Source organism: Aythya fuligula, chromosome 3, assembly GCF_009819795.1.
Source record: "Aythya fuligula isolate bAytFul2 chromosome 3, bAytFul2.pri, whole genome shotgun sequence".
In the NCBI taxonomy this organism is placed as follows: Eukaryota; Metazoa; Chordata; class Aves; order Anseriformes; family Anatidae; genus Aythya; species Aythya fuligula.
In genome coordinates, this window is record NC_045561.1 from 6,980,674 (window position 1) to 6,996,514 (window position 15,841).

At 41.1% G+C, this 15,841-nt stretch overlaps 1 protein-coding gene across 1 annotated transcript in view; it reads right to left on the minus strand.

Annotated features, from left to right (window-relative positions):
* Positions 1-15,841, minus strand: part of MACROD2 (mono-ADP ribosylhydrolase 2) — an 857,094-nt gene that overhangs the window by 282,936 nt on the left and 558,317 nt on the right. The gene's annotated exons all lie outside the window — the stretch shown is intronic.

Below are 15,841 nucleotides of genomic sequence, written 5' to 3' on the forward strand. Positions count from 1 at the left end.
ATTTCCAAGAGTCAGACTCAGCCTTCCACCAGAAGAAACCCCAGCTGTACTAGCGACATGGCTTCACCAGAGAGACAATTTTCTTTGTGTGCCGCTGATACGTGATATCACCTTTGCCTTCCACCTCCGGACTGACAGCAAACACAGCTCCAAGCTACAAGAGCACCTGGAACAGGAGTCTCAAATATCCACCCTCAGGCTTGCTCCAGATCCCCCTGGCGATGAGTCATCACACAAAAGAAAGGAATTCTTCTTTACTTAATCACACAGGAAAACATTATTCAAAGCTAATGCTAGCTTTATATTTAACCAGGGAATTAATTAGGGAATGGTGATTAAGAAAGGAGAGGTCTAATGGAAAGAATACAGCCTTCCCCTCCCCTCTGAAAATACTGAAGTAAAATAAAGTGGGGGAGAATTATAGTCTCACTCCTTCTCACAACCACTATGACTTACATCCTGAAAAATACTTAGCTTTGTAGTTTGTACCCAATAAATCAGCCCTTTAAGGAAATGAGGAATGGAATAGAAAAAAAAAAAACGCATATGGTTACAGAGCTCAGGCTGAGGTGGCAACGGGCACTCCAGCACTGAGAGACAAAAATGATGATTTTGTCCAGTTTCGCAAGAGATTTTAAAATTCACCAGCACTGCAGTTCCACATGCTGAAAGACAGTTGCTCTAAACAAGTGCTTTGCTCTCAGTATGTTCTACAACTCAAGTCATGCACATGCTTTCGGTACTCCTACCAGACAAAGGGAACGAGAAAGGGAGGGTTCAGGTTCCTGCTCTTGCCCCATCACTAACTCCGGACACTGGGAAACAACTCTCCAGCTCCTCTCAAGTCCCACAGCTCCACCAGCCCCACAGCTCCTTGGGCTGCACCATACAGCGATGCAGCACCACCAGCTCAAATCCTTGTGCGGGTGCACAGCCACCATTGTTGGGGCCACGGAGCCACCAGCATTGAGCTGGTGAGATTTCAGATAAAAACTGGGGGCCATCAGGTCCAGCCCCTGCTCCAGAAGGGCCACCTCGAGCCAGTGCCCAGCTGCAGCATCCACTGGGGCCCCTGGAGCCGAGTACTGAAGGGGAAGCCTGCAGACCACAGGTGACTGGGCTTCCTTTTGAGCTCTGCTCAGGGAAAAGGAGATTAAACAGAGTTGCATTTTTGGCATTGCATGACAGACGCTTATCACATTTCTCCATCTTCCTTCACGGAATATACCGCTCCGAGGCTGTTTAGCAAGCTTTAGCAAGCAATTTGTGCTGTGCATGTTCCTTAATACCTATTTTTAAATTACTGTGTAGACGCATCATAATCATTACCTTGCTTTCAGTTTCTATCGTGTACCTTAAATATATGTGAGAGAAGCTAAAAGATTGTGTAAAATCCTATCAAGTGTCTTCCAAATACCAGCCTGTGCCATAACTTAGGTGAACTCTGCCCTCTCCCTCATTGAGAGATGATCACCGCATATAACCAGCAGATGTAATTTCGTAAAATATGACAGCGCTTTTATTCATTCAAGAAAGGCCCGTGCCTCAGATCGCATATCAACTATGTTTCCTCTTGGCTCCTAGGGAGACAATTTAGTCTAGATGCCAGGTTGAAATTACTGGCAGAGCAGTAATGGGGAACTCACAGCATGGATATCAACATACTACAATATTTGGCTGATGGACAAAAGATGTTAAGGTTTCTAACCTTTTCTGTGCATAATATCTTAATTATATATTTGATTTCAATAAAAAATCCAATTTCACAGTAGGAAACGTTCATTCCTATTACCACAATAAAATGTTCCTCATCTTAATTTGTTGCCAGTAACTGCTATTTATTGACTAACCTTTAATTTCTTTGCTACTGAAATAGTGTTTGCTTTACTTGGGGGCTAATAAGCAATGCTACCCTGACAGCACTCAGAACAGATTCAGCTCTGGAGTAAAACACAAGTAATAATGGCAAGAGCTTCCTACTCTGCTGCTGCCATCATCTAGAGAAAGAGGCCAAATTAAATCAGCTGTGTGAATACGGCAAGACTGAAATTGATTTAATTCCTGTAGGAGAGGATGTGGGCACTCAGCCTCTGGTACTTTCTAATCTAATGTTTCTTTACTAAGGCTACAGCTAGCAGCACTAATTAGGCTGAAACATAATGCAGTTTCATGAGGAAAACTTACAATAGTCACCATGTGGAGGCCAAGTTGGACTCTCAGACATTTAAGTGAGAGAGACCTGGGTATTTAAATACTTAAGGGCTTGTCTACAACAAGGGGTACTAGCTCACACTGAGCCGCGATGTATTAACTGTTATACCTTAGATGCACACAATCGCCATGTCTACGTGAGCAGATACCTCCCACTGCAGGCCTAATAATTGCTTCCACAGAGCAAGAACTTTCTTTAAATTAAGTGCTCAGCGTTCTGCTTGGGCATCCCAGGGTCATTTCTGCCACAACAGAGCCCCCATACAAGGTAAATACTTTTCTCCCAGGACACACACAGCAGACAAAAATAATATCAAAGACAAACTGAGCTTTCTCCGACTTCAATGCATCACCTCACGAAGTGCACTAACTAATATTCGTCTTTGGGAGTCATTTCTTCATGCAGAATTCTTCATTACCAAATCTTCACAAATAATTCATGAGGTTTTTAAAGAGCCTGTGTTTTTACCAACATTGCAGGTAGAAACATGTTTCTTTTTAATATGTAGTTGTCCAGTGAAATCAAAATTTCTCAACATCTCTGGGTTGAAGGTAGCTAACTGTGTTACACAAAACACAAGCTTCTCCAATAAATTCAAGGCAACAAACATTCCCTCAGATGGAAAAAAAAATGGCCTTACACTTCATACTTGGACTTTTTTCTTGGCCAGTCTCCTTGCTAGCTGGGGCCTATGACAGCACTGCAGAAAACCCTCCACCTGAGCCTGGGGACACTCAAACATTGCTGTTCTCAGCAAATCAGCCTGGAGTGGCAGAAGGGGACTGTCCACAAAGCAAAGTCACTCCATGTATCCTGAGCAATCTGGGACCTGAGCTTAGAGACCTTTTGCTGGTGGAGGTACAGGTAACTAACGTTGGGTAAAGGTGTATTCAACAAACACCATGCTCCTCTGACATCTCTAGAAGCTGCATATTCACCTTCCTCTTCTTTTCCATAATCTGAAGTAGCAGCCAGCCTTTGCTTGATTAACATGATGCCTTCCTCTATCAGCTCAAGCTGGGTTACTTCTCTTCCCCTCTCCCACCTTCCTCCAGAGCCCTACAAAGCCTCACATGCTCCTGAACCGCCTGCTTTTATCCCCTTGAGACACTGCTAGGAGTTATCCATTCAGAGCCTCTCTTCTGAACCTCCTCCCCTTCCCCCTCTCCCTTTTTTTTTTTTTTTTTTTTTTTCCAGTAAGTGGGAGGTTGTCCTGGGTTTTGGCTTTGAGAACCACACCAGGGCAATTTTATTCTTCATGGTGGCCAAGAAAATGATATGCAGCCTGTTTTTTTTTTTTTTTTTATGGACCAAACGTAATTAAACTTACCTTCCACTTTGAAATACTGTCCCTACAGAGTCTTCACAATTGTGGAAGCACTAACATCTGATGCCAAAGAGACCCGAAGCTCCAAAAATCGAAGTGCCAAAACACTTGCCAAGCCTGAAACATGCCTGCATCCTGGTTTCAACAGGAGGATGCCCCGTCCTGCCACTCAGAGGACCTGACCCCAAACTTAGCCAACCTGTGCTCTAGGTGCCTCACAGAGCTTCTTTAATAATAATAAAAAGTTGGACCCAAGTGTTGTTGTTTGTTTTTTGTTTTTTTTTGTTTCCACCCCCTCACCCTCCACATCTTCCTTCATTTACACCAAAATATTAGAGTAAGATGAGCTCCTCTGTGCAGCGTACATCCGTGTCTTAAAAGGAGCATGGCAAGCACCTTTGCTAGATTGTTTGTCGTGTGGTTGGTGATTGCCTCATGAGCCGAAGTGGCAGAGGAGTGGGCAGAGAGAAAATTGCTTGTTTATGAAGAGCCCTGACAACACGGCTCTGCCGTGATTCACTAGGGTGAATGCCAGAGGGACTCTGCAGAAGCAAAGCAGAGGTTTGCAAGGGAAAGCTGCCTATGCTACAACAAGCTCTGCTGCATAGATTTAAAGTAGTAATATGGGACTTTTCACACCTTAAGTTCCCATGTGTATTGTAAAAGAGTTCACTCTAAATATAGTATTTGTAATAACTTCATAGAACATCACAGATTAATAATGTTCTTGTTTCCTTGTCACTTATCTACCTCTATAACACTTCCTATGCACCTTAAAAAAAAATGCATTTACTGCCTAAATCCTATGCTTTCTACCAGGAAAAAAAAAAAGTCTAGATAGGATACTATGAATATGTTTCAACACAGAACCCCAAAAAAGCTGTTGCATATACATCACAGCATTACAGAGTGCTGTTACCAGGACTATGGCACAGTACTATGAAAGCTAAACCACAAAGTAAACTAATTTAAAGGATATCAATCATTTGAGAAATTAATCATTTATATTCACTACAAGATTTTACGATTCAGATGTAGTAGGTGGTGAAGAGGTGTGGGGGGAATATAGCATTGCTCATTTATAATTCAGTGCATTTGGTCAGGGTGCCACAAAGGCAGGGAGCATACAGGACCTCAGCCAGGAAATGTAAAGATGGAAAAGAGATGGAAAAGAGCTCTGTGTGGCTGGACATCAGGCTGTTCTTCATGTCCCTTTTCTGGCTGGCAACGTGTAGTTCTTACTCCCCCTAAGTACTGCTGACATTTAGGAATGAATTGCGGTTGCAGAGCTGGACTATGAAGTGCCAGAGAAAGCACAGTCCTGGATGAACTTAGAGAGAACCTTTCCATTCTTTCAGAGGCAGCAAATGACATTTAAACCACTAGTTGGCATGTGCTCCGAACCCAGTGCAATCCTTATTTTGGATGTACAAGCAGAGGGACTGAAAACTGGAACCCCCTCAAGCTCATCTATACCCATCACGACAGCATCCCCCTGGACAGCTGGCACGCTCAAGTCTACCAGCAGGCATGCACAGGGACACCACCTACCTGCTGCAGCCCACTGCCCCCAGCATTTCAATGCCACAACAACACCTAGTACACCTCCTGCACCTCCTTTTGATCATATAGCAGAGACCTTGACTGTGCCTTACATCCTTGGCTTGGCTTTCTGGTAAAACGCTTACAAGCTCCTTGTTTTAGTGGTTAGGAACCGATGAGCATGCAAGGCTAGACCTCGCCTGGTCTCCCTTTTATGATGGCTTTGAATACATCCCTGCCACAACCGTACTTCCTGAAGGCTCCGGAGAGGACAAAGAAACCCAAACTGCACACAGCCATGCTGCAGTGCTGACAGCTCTGTTGTGCAGACATTGACTTGTGGTATGCAACTGCACAGGGCATCCATCACCTATGCCCACAGTTCGACAGGAGGATGATCTATCGAGCTCCAGGACAGCACAAGGGATGTAAGCACGCTAGCTGGCCATCTCACCAGGCAACGAGAGTTAACAACAGAACCACTGTTCCTTTCCCTTTGCCATGACCAGTCTGACCCTGCTTAACTTTTCCAAGTCTAAACAGCCTGAATCCAGCTGTACCATCGTTTCCTAGCGAGCATCAACTAACTTCAGCATCAGCTACACTGCCACTCCTGTTGGTCAGCCAACGCTCCCTCGAAAATGAGTGCCTTACGTGCTCTTCAGGATTCCATACTCTGTAAAATCACATAACTCCAAAAGGCACCTAAATCTAGAAACTTCAGGGTCTGTTGTACCTCCTAAGCTGCACAAATAATTCAGAGGGTAAATACGCACATATTTAAAATAGCAGTAACATCAAGCATTGAGAGTCAGGTTTCCCCTAGTTTTAATAGGAGGATTAAATTTGTAAACCAACCCATTTCACAAACCACTAATTATAACACTGTTCTGTCGCCTTTTAAAAACCCTTATGTTACTATTTAGAAAAAAAAAAGAAAAACTTATGTTATTTCCCAGTCTTAATCTCCAGTCATAAATTCTATAGTTGTCATAATTCTGAACTGTAATTTAATGAACAACGAATTTTGCAAATTACTATCATTCAGAGAAGACCTATTAACAAAACTCTAATACAGATTCCTATACTGAAAATGAAGAGAAGAAATTAAGTGGAAGAACTGAATATGAGAATGTTTAAACTAAGTTTTCATTACAGCTCATATTAGCATGTTTATTAATCTGTCTTTAAGAACACAAAAGTAATCATTGCCTCAAAAAAAAAAAAAAAAAAAAAAAAGAAAAAAAAAGAAACATTCTTTTGAATACGGCAGAGCACATACAAACCTCCACGCTTTCATACGAGCTTCCTCATTCACACAGGGAATATCCTCGAAGGACAGTGATAACTGAGAAGATGCTTGTCACGGAACCAGAGCTGAATTTCAGATCCAGCCCCAACGTGAATCATCCTCTCTATACCAGGTATCTAAATTCTTCTATGCACCTCCATTTACCGAAATGTAAGTCAATATCACACAGTCAAAGTACAGCTGGCTTAGATAATGATATAAGGCAGTGATTAAAATCTAACAGCTGGATTGCAAATGTTTATTGATAGATGGGACCTGTCTCAAAACTACTGAAAGCTGACTGAAGGGCTCCTACTTAGTAAAAATGATTTGCAACAAGCATGTAGAGAGCTTCACCGTAAGTCAGGAGACCGCAGAAATCCACAACAGTGTTAGAGCTTTTCCAAGATCTCCACAAGTTTCTTCTGACCCTACTCAGACAGCTCCACACAAATATTCACCACAAATACAGGCTGCATGAAAAGCTACAGTCTGTTTATACAAAAGCACAGCTGCTGAAAGAGGCCACCTGAGAGGCTAAACCAGTCGAAAAAACACCTTTAATGTTTCCTGTAAACAAGACCAGAGGTGGTGGGGGAGGATTTTCCTTTGATGACCTGTTTGCCACAAAAGCAGCAATGCAAACCAAGTGACAATTTTGTTTATTTTATTTTTTTACTTAAATAATTGCAAACCTCAACCAAAGAAGATTCAGTCAACAGTGAGAATGTGGGGAAAAAAAAAAAAAAAAAAAAGAGGAGCCATCATGAAAATTTACAAATGATTTTTAGCAGCTGTGTATTCTAACTTTATATGAATTTAAAATAGATTTTTGAAGACATTGAAACCAGCTGCTAAAGTGATCTATGCATAACTGTACAACATTACGGTTACTGAAACAGAGTGGAAGCTATTTAAGGAGATACACTACTTGAGGATTCTCACCAGATTTTATTTAGATAATTTGAAATCCGTTATTTTTCAGAAAATAAAAATAATAGCTCAAGTTAACTAGCTGGATCAAGATCTGGACTGAAAATCACCCAAGTTGATTTCCCTGAGTATAAACTCAGTTATGGGGGAGTTATCTTTTTTTTTTTTTTCCTGAACTATTCACACATCTGTAGCAAGAATGAAAGGCTGATAGGGGAACTAGAGACTAACACTTTGGTACACATTTTTGAAAATCATACAACATTCACATTTAGAAATCCTCAGCAATAAAATTATATAGTCTATGGAAATATTTTCTCAAAAAAAAAAAAAAAAAAAAGAGAAAGGAAAAGAAAACAGAGCTGCTCATGTTTCAGACAAACAGAGAATAGCTGAGGTTGGAAAGCACCTCTGGAGATGATGCAGTCCAGCCCTCCCACTTAGAGCAGGGGAATGCAGAGCAGGTTGCCCAGGACTCTTGCGCCCAGTCGAACTGGAGCATCTCCAAGGATGGAGACTCCCCAGCTTCCATGGGCAACCTGTTCTGGAGTTTGACCAACCTCAGAATAAATACTTTCTTATATTTAAATAGAATTTCCTGTGTTTCAGTTTGTGCCCACTGCCTTTTGTCTGTTCATTGGACACCACTGGAAGAAGTCTGGCTCATTGTCTTTTCTCCTACCCATCAGCTATGGTATCACTGATAATACATCCTTCCTGAGCTGTTTCGTCTCCACGCTGAACAATCCTAGTTCTGCTATTCACCAGGAATCCCCAGGTCCTTCTCTGCAGAGCTGTTCTCCAACCAGCAAGCCCTCAGTGTGCACTAGGGCATGGGGCAATTCCTCCCTGGGGCAGGGCTCTGCAATTCCGGATTGAACTTCATGAGGTGTCCCCCCCCCCCAAACTCTCTGACCTGTCAGCATGTCTCTGAATAGCAGCACAACCATCTGGTTTATCAGGCACTCCCCTCCCAGCTCTGTATGTCTGAAAACTCCCCGGGGTGCACTCTGCCCATCATTTAAGTCATTAATAGCATTGACCCCACTATTGACCCCTGAGGTACGCTGCTAGTGACCGGCCTCCAGCTGGACTTTGTGCCACTGACCACAACCCTTTAATCCCAGCCGCTCAGCCTGCTTTCAATCCATCTCACACATAACAATAAAATACAGACAGATTCATAGTAAGTGGTTGTATAAGGCAGCATTCGCTTAAGGTGCTCAGAAGTCATCGTAATTGGAACAAAACCTCACCGTTTAAAGCACTAAAAACAAATGAGGAAAGAACCGAACACTGAATGAGGACCTAGAACAGATTTTTAATTTTTTTTTTTTTCCTATATCAACCTACACAAAAATGGGCCTGAAGTGAATGACAACTACCTGATTTTTGAACATCTACGATGTGCTTCTAGTCCTACTAGATAGAGAACAGTTAGGAGTTTCCTTGATGCTGAAGAGGAATAAATTAAAAGTCCCCTTGCATTTTTCAAAAAAGGAAAGGGATGCTCACCTACATGCCCTGTATTCATTAACCTTTCAGTACTGCGGAACATGGAACTGTTGGCAGGTTTTCCTCTGGAGTCATTAAACTATTAGTATCCAACTACTATATCAAGAAGAGCTCGAACATACAACTTCCTTTATAAGAACAACTCGGACACAGCCCTTAGTACTATTTCAAATCAAGGAAAAAAAAAAACACTTTCACAAGACTGTTTAATCATACCTCCTTCAAAAATACTGTTGTATTAAAAGGTCCCATTTCTTTAGCCTCAAAGTCCTCCTTCAGTGTTTGGGCATCTCACTCCCACTGGCACACTTCTACTCATGAGATCCTGCAGGATCCACTGACCTCATCGTACACCTGTATCGCTAACCAAGAGGAAAAGTAGGATCCAGCTTCATCTACGTTAAGCCACGTCAAGGCTGGACTTCTAGGTCTATGATTCTCGCTGCAGACAGTTAATAATGAAGGTAATTCAGCTGTTTCAGGACAAATGAACGGCTCTCATGGGGAACCACTGACTACAGAGCGAAGCTAGATACCTAAGCTAAATTTAGGTGAAACAAATCTCTCCCTAAGCACAGGAAATCAGACATATTTGCCAGAAAGCATATTCAGGAACTCTCTCTCTCTCTCTGGAGCCCTAACCGCAGGAATATTCTTTCCACTGATTCAATACAGAATTACTTCTAATGAAAAATGATGGGCCAGACTTCCCCAGCTTCATGAAATCATCATGTATGGTAGTCAGCCTCGTGGGTGCAATGGCAAAGGAGAGCCTAAAGCAGTCCAGGAAAGGCATGTCTGGCACACTCCTGCCTCAGACAAATACAGACGCCGGCACCGAGCAGGCACCTCTAGGCTAGCTAATATACTCTGTTTCTCAAAAAGGGCTAATTAAGAGCTACACAGCATCCTCGGTCCTGCACACTGGTCTCATTTCCAGGAGCACAGCTGGGAAAATCAGATCTGCTGGCCACAGCGCTGGCTCCTGGTAGTCCAGCGTGACTTTCACCCCCAGGGGATGCACAGCATTTATTCTCAGAAGAACAAGCATCGCTTTGCCAGTGGGCTTGAGCCCACGCAGGCTGATACAAGAGGACATACCTAATGTAGTCTTCGCACGTTGCAACATGTCTAGAGATCAATAACAGCTTTGCATTTACAATATTAAAAAAAAAAAAAGAAGGACCCACAATAACTATAATAACATAAAAACATTTGAAAGGAGATATTTGGCTACAGAAGTATTTACTGATTTCAGTAAGTGCTCCACCTTAACTCTAGGCTGCATCATCCTTATTGCTCCACCTAAACCAACACACACAAGGAAATATAATTGCACTTTTTACTGTGGTCTGATTCAGATCTGAGGAACCTTGAGAGAAGAAGCTTTAATATGACGTTAACATAGTATTGAGATCATTCTCTGACAACTTAGAATAATGAGGTAAATTAAGGGGAGATGGAGGTTGAGGCTTTCCTCTAAATGCCCTTAATTTTGTAGGTTTTAGACATACTGTCTCTTGAACCTCGGTGCAATTTTAGTTTTACTATTTGTGATATTTATAGCTCCCATTTATATAAGTAATATGTAATTTTAATGCAGGTCTAATGGCTCCAACTGCCATTGACACAGATTATAAAATGAAAAAGAGAAGATACCTTGTTGGGTAAGACACTATTTTCTGTCTTTCCTGCCACCCTAGCTACTGTGACAAAGTGGGTTAATGTCTTATTTGGATTCCAACCTTGCCCACGCAGAAATTGTCCCAAGTGAAGAGGAGCAGGGCTATGCAATTGATCTCCCCTAACCTGCAATGTCTGCGTCACTCTGGTCCAGGGTGAGCGACCGAAACTTGTTTCTTTGCTTGTTTCTTTTTGAGGGAGGCAAGAGAGACGTTGATTGCCTTGAAGTAGTACATGATGATGAAAGGTAGGAGACAGGAGCAGACCTTGGGAAATGTCAAGGGAGATCAGTTAAAATTGCCTTCTTTATTCAGAATAAATAACGGCAGTTGTGGATTACGCGGCTGTAATACTGTTGAGGAGGGCTGATGGCATAAATCACAATAAAGACAAATTGAGATTCTTTTTAAAGACCAAGGAGATTGTGTTTTTATTTTCTACTATTCCCAGACACAGTCTCTACACCAGTGTTTCCACAGCTATTATGAGTTCCCTCAGCACAGCATTTTCCCCCTATTTATTCCCCCACTTGAGCTTTTTCCTTTCCTTTTTTCCATCCCCCATAAATGACAGATTGCTGCCATCCACTCCGTTCTGAATTCACTGCTTCCATTATCACTTCCCTTACAGCTGTGGCACATCTGCTTTCAGATGCACTTCACAATTTTTCCTGAGGTCCTTCCTTGCTTTCAGTGTTGCTGGAACGCCTGTGCAAGGAGAGCAGCAGCTAGAGGCGCCTTGTTACCATCTGTGGCTTGATTCAGAGCCATTGCAGGCAGCAAGAAATCCTAAACTTCAGCTGGAATCCAAATCCTGTTTCTACCATTGTTACTCTTCTCAGGCTGCTGTCAAATGATGTGAATAAACAAGCTGTGCCAATATTGCCAAAAATAACCCAACAATTCCAGATGCCTCATTTCTGGTACCTCGTGTCAGTTCACAAAATGGAAATCACCACTTTTACAAAACGGAAACCTTCTGTCAAAAAAGGTTTTGGAAAAAAAAATAATAAAATCAGTGGCAATGTGTTTAATTGAGCAATCAGAAAATGAGGAGTCCTTGAGGAACTCATTGATCCAGGTTTGCAGGTTCTCACATTTTGTCCTTACAAGTAACCCCTGACAGAATTTCCACCAATTTCACTGAATCTGAATAATGATTCACTTGGCATCAGTAAATGTGTCAGAATAAGGCTCAATAAAAATTCAATGTCAATGCAAGAACGGCCATCACACATACATGTAATAGAAATGTCAAAAAAGAGAGAAAGTAAAAATATTTTCTGTAAGCTCTTCCAGCTTTCATTCTCTTCTAGACATTTATTCTCTCTCTCAATAGGTGCTGCTGCAAAAACACGAGGTTGACTATTTTAAAATGGAAGTGTGACTTTAATTTTCTATGCCCTCCTGTGTAATATAATGATCCAGACAGACTTTTGTATTGGATTCAAGTAACACTTAAAGCCTTGTCAAATTCTTCTTATTTCCAAATGTTTTGTTTAGAAATAGCTGGTACTTGTATTCTTAAAATAGTAAAAGAATCACAACTGAAAAGGCATAAAGTTTTATTGATTTTTTTTTAAATACATATTTCCCAAATGAAACCTGCACAGACTAATCAAAGTGGAACTGAAAAATATAGCTATTGCTTTGATTTCCCTGTCTTTTCTGTTGAGTTGCCCCCAGATGCCCCTTTCATTTATTTTTTTATTTTTTTTTATTTTAAAGCATATTGGGATCCTTGTGCTGTTGCTTTGAATTGGTTTACTTTGGTTGTGATTTTTTTGTTTTGTTTTTCTCTCCCTAAAGGAAAGGCAGACATGAAAAGCTCTAAACCAGAGATGCATTATTATTCAAGAAACGTTACAAGGAACAACCACTTGCATTACTAATACTTCATCATTCACACAAACCATTTAGCGTGAGAGACAAAAGCAACATATATACATCTAAACAGCTATGTATGTCAGATACCAGTTCTGGAGAACAAACAGCAGAGGAAAAAAAACAGAAAGGAGGCAACGAAGAAATAGAATTAAATGGAAAACTTGCATCTGTGGATAGCAATGTCTTACATAAAAACAAAAGGGTTTGAAAAGTGGTTTTAAAATTTGTTTGGGGTTTATTGTTTGTTTTGTTTTCAAATACTCTGAAGAGAATTAAGAAATAACTGAAAAGTTGTACCATGTGGTGTGGTAAGGACTGTACAAAAGAAAAAGGGGTATGTTAGTGTTAAGGCCCTGGTTCTTCTGTCTGTCTTTTCTCCAAGCTCCCATTGATTTCAGTGAGAGTTCTGTACATGCAATACCTCCAAAATGGGGCTCTAATTGCTTGTGTTTTCAGACTGATGCAAAGGCATTAGCACTGAGAAATTTCCATTTGTGCTAATGGGATCTGTATGGCCAACGATACTTGTTTTTCTTCCTGAGAATATTCCCCTGGTTCTTGCTCTTTGGAGATCTGCTTCAGCAGAACACTTCTGTCTTACATTAAAATACAATTACGAAATTCATAACTAAACAGTGCTTTAAACCATATTGTTTAATCTACGACTTTTCCTCTGACAAGTGTGAAAACGTGCGCAATATGACAGAAGGTTTGCTATAGTAATTGCATGTTGTGATTGAATGATAGAGTAACAACCACAGAAATAACTGTCTTGCTGAAATCGCTGCAGAAGGTAAGTTGCTCCTGTACAGTTTTAACTTATGCACCATCTGTTTTGCCAGTCCTTTAAATGTTCCTTTAACTAGTTATGGGATTTTATGGTTGTTCGTGGAGGCAGTACTACACTTTCTCTGACCTTTCACACATTTCCTTTGGGAAATGTCTCTCTCCCCCTGTCCCTTTTTGTCCCTCTCCCCTCAAGCCCACTCTCCCCACCTGGGACTCATTCATCCGTCACCCACATCTGAGAGACCTACCACCCACATTCGCTCAATTTTTGCCACATTAGTTAGCAAACAGGAGATTATACGTGGTCAAAATGTGTGGGTCTTTTTGGATATTTTTCCAGTAGATGGAGACACATCCACAAAGTGTTCATTTCCCTTAAAGCTGACATTATTAACCATCAGTTCAAGAATGAAGTAATATCCCCAAATTACCGATAGCCAAGACTTACCCAGTTGTGAGAGAAGAAATATATTTGGATAATAATCACATGGTAGTCTTAAATTCAAATGCTAAATCACTTGCAATATAGCACGAAGTAACACTACATTAAACTTAAAAGATTATCAAGACTTTAATTCCATGCTAAAAAATGAAGAGCTGAAGTAAAAAAACACACACACAAAAAACAAACAAACAAACAACAAAACCCCCCTTTAATGAAAGTTTGTCCCTTTTATACATGAGCAAAACCCCACACTGAAATAACCACCACAATAAAACTGTCATAGGGTGGTACACTGTTACAGCACATGACATTGCAACAAAAATAACTCAGGATCCTCCAATCAAACTTGCAGGTGTACAAAAAAAAAAATTGGGGACATTAAATGAAACCAGCATGCTTTAAGTTCAAGACAAACCAAAGGAGATGCTTCTTGACAAAAAGCACAGTGGATGTCGTACGAAAGTTTATGGGAGTTACAAAAAAAAAAAAAAAAAAAATCCATGTTACAAATTCACCTGAGAAAAAGCCAATGAGGGATTTAAAGAACGAAAATAAAATTTGTGGATCATGAAGTCCCTGAGCGATAAAAAGCTCAAGCTAGGAAAGTGTTTCCGACAACTGTCATTAAGTCTTGCCCTGTCCTTACACTCCTCTCTAAGCATTGGTTCCTGGCCATGGCAAAGGCAGGACATCAAGTTCAACATGCATTTGGTCACCTTTAATGATCTTTCTGTATAACTATGAAGGAAATGTATGGACAAGCTGCCAAAAGAAGAGGAAGTTGTTTGTTTGTTTGTTTGTTTTTTCAGGCTAAAATGTACGAAAATAGCAAGTTACATCAGAACAAGTTTAATGGCCATCTAGGAGGACAGCCACCAAAAGCAGCAAGCTCAGATCACTGAGCTGACGGCCGGCTCATGGGCACATCACCCGGGGAGCTACCAGCTCGCCACCAACAGCGTGTGCTCTTGCTTCCCTCTGGCACAAGTAAGGATCACGTACCACACTGGTCAGTGCTAACTGCAAAAGGGACCACTGACCCTCTGTGTCCTCGCTTGATTTACCCACAGCCACAAGGAAACCTTCTCCCTTCCCCGTGAGGATCTTCTCTTTGGCCTTCATTAATGCCTTCGCAACGTGCTGCTGCAGCAGGCTTTATGAAGGACTTCACCCCTTAACAGGAAACAACTCTCCAAAACAGAAAAGTAAAACACTACGTTGTCTATCATCATCATTACCCTTTTGCTTTATAACAAAATAAACATGAGGAAGATGCACATTTTAGATTCTCCTTTCATGAAATATATCAGATACAATGACTGTCATAATATTTTATATATTTGACAGATCTTCACTACTTCTGCTATATCCTTTCAGGTAACTCACTGTTCCACCTGACAGCAGCATTCTATTTATACTCCCTCCTCTCCCCCCCTAAAAAAAAAAAGGTTAATCTCCAGCCACATCGTTAAGAGCTGAGCATTTTATTTGTCTCCCCAGCCAGGACTGTTTTCAAGAAGTCATCCAAAATCACTTTCAGAAAATTTTTCCCCAAGGAGTTACAACTAATTAAGAACCCATGCGCGTTTCAGTCATTTACATGATTCCATTGTGGATTCTGCAATTTTTATCTAAAGTCTTTGAAGTTTATATACAATGTCAGTCATTCAGAGTCATCAGCAAATTATAGCCCTCTCTACTGCACTGCTGAAAACACTTAAATATATTGAGCAAAACTGGTCCTGACATTGCTATCCCTAATACTACTGCACCTCTTTCATCAAGAAGATTGATTTTTTATTCTTTGCATTCATTTCTCATCTGCTAACTGATTTTTAATCCATATCTTCCAAAGGCTCTACACTTCTGTGTCCTATGACAATTTTTATGGTTTACTCTCAATATACAACGCTGCTCATTTTCTCAACAATATCCAGCAATGAAGGTGGGGTTCTCATTGCAGCACAAGCCTTCTTTGTCTAGCTGGTGCCAGAAAAACATGAGAGCCAAAACATGAGATTCTGGGGCTACCAGACAAGACCCTCGAGACTTCCACCTTAGCTCAGTGAAGGAGCCCACGTTGTCCAGGACTGGTACATGGGCAAAAAAATACCAATACTAACCATAAGTGAACAGAAGTGAGAGAGGCTAATGCATGTAACATTTGAGTTTTGACCTGTTCTAATAATAAACGAGAAAAATGGCTCGTACTCTACAG